The following is a 10,562-nucleotide window of genomic DNA, read 5'->3' as shown; positions in this document are numbered from 1 at the left end:
CGCCACCAACGTTTATTTTTGCGGCACAAATCAGCACAAACGCGGCACAAACGAATGGCGTCTTTGTTTTGATAATTCAGCAACATGGGGTGCAAGGTGGGTGGGGTTACAGCAACTATAACGCACCATATCTCCGAAACCGAAGCGCCACCAACGTTTATTTTTGCGGCACAAATCAGCACAAACGCGGCACAAACGAATGGCGTCTTTGTTTTGATAATTCAGCAACATGGGGTGCAAGGTGGGTGGGGTTACAGCAACTATAACGCACCATATCTCCGAAACCGAAGCGCCACCAACGTTTATTTTTGCGGCACAAATCAGCACAAACGCGGCACAAACGAATGGCGTCTTTGTTTTGATAATTCAGCAACATGGGGTGCAAGGTGGGTGGGGTTACAGCAACTATAACGCACCATATCTCCGAAACCGAAGCGCCACCAACGTTTATTTTTGCGGCACAAATCAGCACAAACGCGGCACAAACGAATGGTATATTTTTATTCAGGTTTTACAAACATGGGGTGCCAACTTCACACAGCTGTGTGAAAGGGCTCTTAGACAAGCGTGATGTCGCCTTTTCTGTGACATGCATGTTTTTGGGTCTTTTTTGACACATAACATTTTTTGTATTGGAAAACTACCATTATGTACTTGATCACAGCAACACTCGCTCATGCTTGCAAATCTGTTGTGATTGGCACTTAACCCCATTCATACTTGAGCGTGAGCATTATCAGGCGATTACGAAGCTTTCTTTTGCAGATTTGATCTCAGTTTTTAAGGCTTGAGCATTTTTGTTTTAGCCTACAGCTATTTACTAGGAGGAGACCAATGATTGTTAGAAAATTGCATGAAAACAAGTGGTGGGTGCGTTTTTTCTAATGCTCTCATCAAAGTCCGTGGGCCCAAAAATTCAAGCCTGATAATAGCTCATGTACAGTTTCAAGTGACAATGCTCAGGTGTGAGTGAGCACCATTGAAAATAATAGGGTTCATTATATTGAGCAAAGTCACACTTCGGGAAACACATGACAAAATGCAGGGTTGTGAATGGTGGCTAAGATAGTGGTTGCATCGCGTATCCAGGGTCATAGTGAGGCATCATGCTGCTCTAGTCTAGGCACCCCTGAATAATAATGACCTTTTACACAAGACCAGTACATTGTACAAGCAGCATCATGGGAGAGGATTAGGCTGCAAAGCCTCCCCAAAATGAATTGTATTATCTTTACATATATCTTGCACATAGAATTTCCTATTATTTCTTTCAATGTAAAGTGTATATATAGCCAAATCTTTTTCTTTTTGGTTTTGAAAGCACCTGTATACTCTACCCCTCCAGCTCCGGTGAAACTACGAATCATGCCTGTGGCTGTGAGAATCTTGCATTGCCTCATGGGATTTGTACTTCCACAACAGCTGGAGGACCTGAGTTTGCTCACCCCTGGTTTAAGGGGTTACTCTGGGGTACCACATCCCAGTAGTTACAGCCAATTCAAAGTTACATAATCCAGACTTTTTAGGTACCCACTCTAAAACATATTGTATTTGTTAGTTAAAAATCTCTTTTTATTTCTATGCACAACAAACAATACAAACAAAGAAAACAAGTATCAGATGAAATGATAAGTATGACTTATACAGTATCTACATATAGAAACCACCACACATTTGGGTATGAGAGAAGGTGAGCTCTCCCTCTCTACACCATACCGCTATACCACCAACAATCAGATTCCCCTGGTCCTTTGTATACCAAACTATGAAGCCTATATTTGAGGTCCATGTGAGATATCTTTTATCTGCCTAGCGCACCATGGACTTCTTTTGTTGGCCCTAGGTTTGCCCGCCAAGTTTTAACAGACACCTTCTGATTAAAGTGGCTCTTGTGTGGCACATATACTATATGACTGCCTTAGATATTCCTGAGGAAGCAGATTAGTGGGCACAGCGGATCTCCCTCCATCCCCTCTCCGGTGTCAGACTGCTCAGAAGCTGGAGAGAAGCTGATGAAGCAGATCTCTGTTTCATCAGCTTCTTTGGGGGTTCCTAGGTGACATTGGGGGTCTTGGAGACCCCTTAAGTCTCCATAAAGAGGACCTGTCACATCCTCTTTGCTATCACATAGGGGGGTTTCTTAGCCCCCTATGTGATAACAATAAAGTTAAGTGGGAAAAAAAATAGGGGAAAAAAATTAAAATTGCAAAAAAAACATTTAAAGTCACACATGAAAAAAACATTTTTTTAAAAACTACATTTTTTTAACTCCCCACCCATACACGCATCCAAACATGTGTCGGGTGAGCATGAATGCGAAAACTACGATTGCGCCCATTACGCCACACATGTTACATATCGTTGCGAACGTCGCAGTGAGAGCAATAATTCTAGGGCCATTAATCAATGATAACACTAAACTGATGAGCGGTAAAAGCTTTTAAAGTGTCGCCTATGGTCAATTTTGGGTATGGTAGTTTTCTGCGATTTCACGGGTGTGCGCAATTTTAAAGCTTGACAGGTTTGGTGTCTATTTACCCAACGTGACACCATCTTTTATATTTTAACAAAAAATTGGGTAATAATAATTGTATTATAACATAATGTAAAAAAAAAACATGTTTTTTCCAATATTTTCAGTAATTTTTCCTTAATATAGTAAAAAATAGAAACCCCCAGTGGTGATTAAATACCACCAAAAGAAAGTTCTATGTGTCCCCAAAAATTTTTTATAAAATTAATTTCAGTACAGCGTTGCATGACTGAATGTACGCTGAATACTGAAAAATGGCCTGGCCAGGAAGGGGGTGTAAACACCTGGTCAGCAAGTGGTTAAAGCAGGTCAGAAGAACGTCAACTACACCTGTCAATTAGTTCTGACTAATCTCAGAAGCATCTCAAACTGATGTCAGGCTGATGGTGAAAAGTCTGTCGACACAGACCTTTATATTCACTTTTTTAACTGTATGGACCAACTAAATAGAGAAATAAATTCGTCTTTTGACTCTTAGGCCTCATTCACACAGCGTTAAGTCAGGTCGTGCACTCCTGTATTGGGCCGTTCCTGGGAGGGACAGGTGCTTCGTGCAGCAGCCTGTTCTTCCCCATGGGAGGATGCGGCCGTATGATGTCATGCACACACCTGAACTGCACATCCGTGCAGGTTCGGGTGTCCTTGGACGGACGCAGATAGGATCCATCTTGTCTGCGTCCAAATACGGACACCCGGACCCGTAGGGAAGAACAGGCTGCTGCACTTACTCTGCTTTTCTAGTCACCGGTCCACAACTTCCACTATGGTAAACAGAACCCTCCTGTAACAGTATGGAGTACATTTATAGTGCAGTTTTAATGCTCTTTGTGCTTGTATTACCACATTACAATGCACCAAGCCCCATATATATTTATGAGATTTATACGTTTAAGTGCTTGTGCAGTTCTCCAACATAAAACACCACCTGACATCATTTTTACCACGTTTTGGGGGGATAAAATGTACTCTTCCCAATACTTAAAGCTGGCGTTTGACACTGCTGTTGTCACATGCCGGCTCAATTTACTGAGAGCTGAACGATCACAAACCGCTGACTCTAGAGAGGTGGAGCCAGCTGTCAATCAGGCAGCCAGGTGGATGACAACAATATTGTCAGGGACCTCCTCAGCTGCAGCATGCAGGGCCCCTGATAGTGGGGTACAGCCAGCCCTTCCGTATCAGGCCCGAGCCCCATGGGGCCTGGGCTCAGCTTGAAAAAAAATGTCTTCCCTTTTCCTCCCCTCAGGCTTTTTTTTTTCTTCTTTCCCTACCCCTCTCCCATACGCATCTCCCCGCCTGGCTCTTAGCAATCAGTACGCAGTGGCCGGTGTCCCGCGATGTGATGTCACTGGTTGCCAGGAGCCAGTCGGGACGCCAGCCACCGCATCCCAGGTTGGTAGGAGCCGAGCCTATGCATTGTCAGCATATAGCAGGCAGTAGTCCACTATATGGTGACTTTGGCTCACAGGAGTACATTAGCAAATATGCTCCTATGACCCAAAAGAGAAGTAAAGCCAAAAAAAGCTTGGCTTTACTTATCTTTTAAATATAAGGAAGAATTGTCTTTGCAGGTCTCTCTCTATTCCTGTTTAGGGCCTTACATTTGGTGTTATATGTTATTTCCAGTGTGAAAATTGCTGAAGGAAATATGATTTAGGAAATATTTTTTCCTGAGGCTAAGATAGCATCGCCTGAGTGCAGCCTCATTAAAATCACTTCCATTGCTTTATTTTGGATACATTTGGATAAATATTTGTGTGAAAGATTGTAATTACATTGGAGATTAGGCAACAGCTTTAATCCTCTCACTACCTTTAAATAATGAATTCTGAGAAAATGGGGACTGTTCTGACTGGTGTCACACAGCTAGATGCAGTTGTAATGTGGTTAATCAGGTTACTGGCACAGAAGAGAGAGGCGAAAGAAAAGTAATCACTATGACACACGATACTCAACAGTCATTCTACAAACCTTTCCTTTAGTTTTTTTAACCTGTTTTATCCTTTTTTTTTTCAATTTCTATAAAATGTATATTATACAAATAAAACATTTATTCAGCGTGCACTAATGACACTGGTGTCACAGAGCATTATCGGTTTTCCAAAAAACAGTGCATCAGAAACGGTTTGCTTCAGACTGTTGCTTTATAATTGAAGGTTGCAGGAGAGACAGCAGCAGGTGGGGGGTGGGGAGGGGGGAGGTTGGAGGGAGGGATAATTATATTGTCCCACTCATTCAGCTGTGAGAAGATAGCTTGAGCTATTGACCTCTGTAACAATAGGGTTTTTTTAGCAAAGCAGTTAAAATTAGCTTGGTAAACATATGCAAAGTAGCCTATACCTCAACCTTCTAGTTAGACATTTTAAAAGACAAAATAATCATATGATATATTTAATGTTTTCCTGACTGCAATCCATGTAAACATTTTTATATTTATTTTGTAGTGCTGAACATACCTTCATACCTTCCCTTTAAATTCCTAACTTTTCGCATTTCTCATTCATGTTATCATTCCAATAAATAAATAAACTCAATACATACCTAGAAAAAGTACAGGCAATAGCTTTAGAAATGTAGCCCAAGTACTGGAGAAAGTGTTATGCTAATTGAATTTATCTTAATAAATACACACTGTTAAATTAATTGGTTTTGTTGTATTAATTCTCATAGCAGTCACAAAGCTCTCAGACTTGACAGTTGAATATTTTTTTTATGTTATGAACACCGACTAATAAACCTATCAATAGCCCAAAGTTTCACAGACTAATCACAATAATAACGCTAAAGCACCTACACTAAATGAATGGCCTGTTTTCAGCAGTGATACTTTATAAGTAATAGTCTAGTAATAATATTGTATGCTAAACAAAAAATGACAACCATGCAAAGCAATTTAAATGCACTGAAATTTAGGCCGCCTAAACATTTCGCCTGAAAATGGTACTGTGGGCAAAATGGCTATAATAGAAAAAAAATTCAGTGCATCCCCAGCTTCTCTCCTACTCGCTTAGCGCTGGCTGCAAGCTTCCGTCTGTGTCCCCTCTGATCCCCGCTGCTCTCCCTCACCTGTGTTGGCAGAGGGAGCAGAGATCAGAATGTACACAGAGCTGATCCAGCTGCCGGCACCCACACGGGTGGAGATAAGCTATCAGGAGGCCGAGTGGGGCAGTGCGGAGAAGAGAGACCTGTCAGGAGGCCGGGCAGGGTAGTGTCAGGGCGGAGGAGAGCTCAGCTCCGATGACAGGCGGGAAGGAGGAGGAGCAGTCAGGATGGAGATCGGAGCACAAACACTGAGCGGTGAGTACTGATCACTCAGTGTTTGTAAATAACTAAGGACATAGTGATTACTATGTCCCTAGTTATGAATAAACAGGAAGTACTATACATCACTTCCTGTTCACTGATGAATGGGTACATAGTAAATATTTACTATATGCTCACTTTATAAATGAACAGGAAGCAGCTCAGTACAGAGGCTTCCTTTCCATTCATGACTTTGTTATATATTTACTATCTCCAGATTGCAAATGAACAGGAAGCCTCTGTACGGAGAGCTTCCTGTGCATTGAGTGCTGGGGCTGCAAAAAAGAGATTGAGGACTCTGTATCCTCAATCGCTTTTTCTATTTTAAAAGGGAATTATCAGAGGTCTGTTCAGAACCCTGATATTTCCCCAAAGCCCATGACAGTAAAGTTAAAACAAATACATGAAAATAAAATAATTTAAAAATAAATAACAAAAATGTAAAAGGTTGGAAAAAAGTAATTTTTGGTTTTGGCCTGACAAATTTAGAAATGTTGGTTTTAGTCTAAAAATGTATTTTCAGTGCATCCCTAATTTCCGCAGTACAAATGCAAAAATTTGCCCTGCACACTTACCAGTTAACCTGACGAGGCAGTGTGGCTTCCACATATTTTGCACCAGTTCTACAACTAAAACCTCTGTTTTCAAAGCAAATTGTTAGACAGTGTTGTTTGTTTGTTTTGTAGTCTAGCTTGTATGTGTGCTGGGCAATTTTTGTATTTGTGCTGTGTAAAGCCCATGTGCACCTTACTACAAAAGCTACTTATGAATTGCTTTGTGCGGTTGCTATATCTGTTTTGCTGGATTTGGTGTGGGGACACACTAGGTGCTTCAGCTGCCATTCTGATGTGCTGGGCTTCTGTTGTGTCCCTAGGCCTGTAAGGAGGAATGGGTTACCTTAAGGAATACCTTCCTTTAAATTATTAATTGCTATATATGCTCCAATAGATGAGTTAGGACCACATTATACAGATGAGCCTTGACGAGGTACTGTGGCTTCCTCATATTTTGCAAAAGTTGTGCAACTAAAGTGTTAGACAATGTAATTTATTGAAAACTAGCTGGTAAGTGTCATAGAAATTTTTTGCGTTTGTATTGTAGAAAGCCATTCCATGTACAATAAAGCTAGTTATAAATTGATTTGAGCAGTTGCCATTTTGTTTTGCTGGATTCGGTGTGGGGAAACACTGGGGGCTACAGCTGCCATTGTGATGTGCTGGGCTTCTCGTGTGTTCCTGTGTACAAACTCCAGGCACACCTGCCCTTAATTTAGCCAGCTAAAACTGCAACTCGAACCTCTGTTTTTAATGCAAATTGCTAGACATTTTGTAATTAGCATTATAAATACCTATAGGGTGCCACATGCCAAATGTTATAAATTAATCGAAAAAAACACAAACTTTGTTTTGTTTGTCAGACTTATTAGATACCATGGAATTAAGTTGCACATATACAAATATTACAAGTACAAAAATATTTTATTACATCTTATAAAATATCCAATATAACATTGGTATAATACTAATACTTTCATCCATGCAGGGATGAGGCACATCATCGTTCCCTGGTGATCTATCGGTGATCATTAGTAAGGCCTGCACTAGACCTTACTAATGATTCATCATTCGGCTGGAGCTCAGAACTGAAAGAGCTCCGGCCGGAGCCGACAGGAGCAGCTCTACGGTCTGCATCCGTCGGAGATGCAGACCGTGGAGCTGCTCCCGCAAGTCTGGCACGTGGTCTGTGACCGTGTGCTCCACTTGTCAGCTGGCTCCGGGCCACTTAGTACCAGCTCGCGAGCTGGAGTTGTTCCGCGGGCCGGTACTTTGAGACCGCTGATCTAGGACAACATAGCTGAACTGGAAACATTCTCCAATTCATCTCACTTTTCAGCAATGTTGTCCTAGATTGTTCATTTCTCCTGCCTTCTCCAAACTCTTCATCCTTTTGTGAATAACCCTATTAATAATGGTTTACATCTACTTTAACCCCTTAATGATCAGTGAGGTCCACAGTACGTCATTGGCATCGGGCCTGTTTAAACAGACTCTCGTAAACTTGTAAAGCCGACTGTAAAGCCGATTCTGGCGGCAAAGCGGCCCCAACACCCCCCGGTTTCCCGGGCTCCGCTGCCCCTCCTACGGGCACGGGAACTGCTTCTCTGGTGTCCGAGGAAGCTTGGGAGGTGATCGGCGAATGTCTGTTTACCGATCTCCTCCCCGTACTATGGGACCGGGAGCGATGCAGATTACATCACTTCCGGTCCCATACCTGTCAGTGCTGTGCTCTTGAAGCCCAGCAATAAGCTATGGAAGTGCGATCTGCACTGCAATGGCTTATTTAAAGTGTAAAGGTGATACTAGGAGTCTTTTGGACCCTCAGTATCACCTTAAAGAGGACCTGTCACCACCAATATGCTATCACATAGGGGGTGAGCCTACGCATGAAAACGACGATCGCGCTACACATGTTGGGTATCGCCGCGCAAGCGGGAGTGAGAGCAACAATTCTAGGGCCAATATTTACATGTATCTCTAAACTGATGACCTGTAGGGGCTTTGAAAACATTGTCTATGGACATTTTGGGGTACTGAATCTTGTTGTAGTTTTGCAGACGCACACAATGTTTAACCTGGGCATGTTAGGTATCTATTTACTCGTTGTAACCTCATCTTTTATATGCTTTTCAAAGTGAGGGGATGGCCCATAATATAAGACCACATTATTGCCCATTCTAAGCCACTTGACCTAAGTTCAGAGGCCAGGAAGTGCATTATTGGTAGTTGGTTGCTATTGCAGCAAATGGCCACATCAGTTTACCTTATTCCTAAACTGCAAACCAGTTGGGTTCACCCCAAATCCATGCTCAACCCAAAGCTCATCCCTACTCTATTAGGTCTATGTCACACTCATACAGACACAGACTTGCTAGGGCCCAAATTTGAAGAGAAGGCATTACCTCCAAAGACTCCAGAGCTTCAAGGACATTTTTCCAATGATAATGCCAGTCTTACTATTTTTATATCAGGAAAAAAAAGAAACTGTATGAAAGAAAGCATATGCATATTTTGTCTTTGCTGCAATCACAGGTCATAGAATGCAAATGATTGTATGCTGGTCAAAAAGAATCCATGTATTAACCTCTTCCTAAAAATAGTAGTTTGTTAAACCTCAAAATATATGCATTTTTTGTTTTAACCCCCATAAGGACTTACAATGATCCATTACAATAGCAAAGGCATACTTCATGCTGCACTTCGGTCCCGAACATGCTCTGCATGAGCACTTCGACTCAGCCAATCCAGCATCTAGATCGGCTGAGCCAAAGCTCTTGTAGCTCACTCGCTGCCGTTAGCCCCTGTTCTCATCAGCAGTATTTGGCTCGGCTATTCTGCTCGGTACCTCTGTGGTACCGAGCAAAATAGAAAATCAATAAAAAGAGTTTACTTTTTTTTTTTAAGTTGAAAACATATTTTTAAATTGTAAAAAAAATAGTGAAATTAAAAAATAAATAAAGATTAAAAAAAAAAAAAATGTTTTTTAAAAAACAATTGGGGCGGAGCTAGCAGTGACAGCTAGCTCTGCCCAACTGTTTCCTATTGGCCCGGACCTGCTAGAGTCTTCTAGCAGGTCCCGGCCAATGAATAACAACTGGGCGGATTCGTCGCCCGGGCCTGTATGGTGCTTCTGGCGCGCCCGGGGCCAATGACTAACACCTGGGCGGAGCCGGCCATGACATCACGGCCGGCTCCACTCAATTGTTGTTTAATGACAAATCAGCATCCCCAGGTAATTTGGGGACGCTGATCTGTCATTACAACTGGGCGGAGCCAGCCCATCTGTAATTTGCGGGGCTTACAGCCGGCATTCGCCCCGATTCAGGTCTCACTTCGGCTCCGTCGAGCCGAAGCATATGCCTTCGGCTCGGCTGCCTTCAACTGCTGTATGGGCTATAGTGAATAGCCCATACAGCAGCCCTTCGGTTCGATTGAAGGGCTCCGGCGGCCGAAAAGAGGCAAAGGATCAGCCGAAGCTACGGCTGGATCCTTCGGCTCCTTTGTGAATAACCCCCTTAATGATCAGAATACAGAGGCTGACATTTTAATATTTCTCCATTAAATACTAGTTGCCTGACTGCCACACTAATCCTCTTGTTTTAAAACTTTTTCTGTGTCTGTGACTTAGAAAGAGCTGGGGGCAGTCAGAATAACAGCCAGGACACTATTATTTTTAGACAGGTCAGTAACAGCCCCCATACTTTTCTAATTACATTTTTTAAGTAATGATCCTTAGTTCTTCATTAATTAGTCAATTTAGAGCAGAGCTAAAGTTTAAGATAAACATTGCTAGAAGGTAGTTTTTGGTGGAATCTTTAAAAGCTTCTCCTGCCAAAAACTGCTTTATCTGTCTGCTATCAAAGGTTTTAATAGTGTACACTTATGCACATGTGCAGTGCAGGGTATCTGTAAGAGTCTAAAAATGGAGCTATTAGCCATGATGTATGTCCAGTGGTATGTGCAGAAGTTACATCATTAGTGGCTGCCCAGTACTAGATCTGAACGATGCCGGACCCAGAAGGAGATCAGGAGAGATGTCAATGGCCATGAACGTAACAAGGGGGAGTGTAAACCCGGTGTCGCTTGTTGAGGACACAATGGAATTGTGCCATGTGCACTGCACATTATGGTAAGAGCTATGAGGACCCACAGTGGATTTAGTTCCACAG

The sequence above is a fragment of the Nanorana parkeri genome, unplaced genomic scaffold, assembly GCF_000935625.1.
Source record: "Nanorana parkeri isolate BGI_ZX_2015 unplaced genomic scaffold, ASM93562v1 scaffold206, whole genome shotgun sequence".
Lineage (NCBI taxonomy): Eukaryota > Metazoa > Chordata > Amphibia > Anura > Dicroglossidae > Nanorana > Nanorana parkeri.
Note: the sequence above shows the minus strand (reverse complement) of the source record.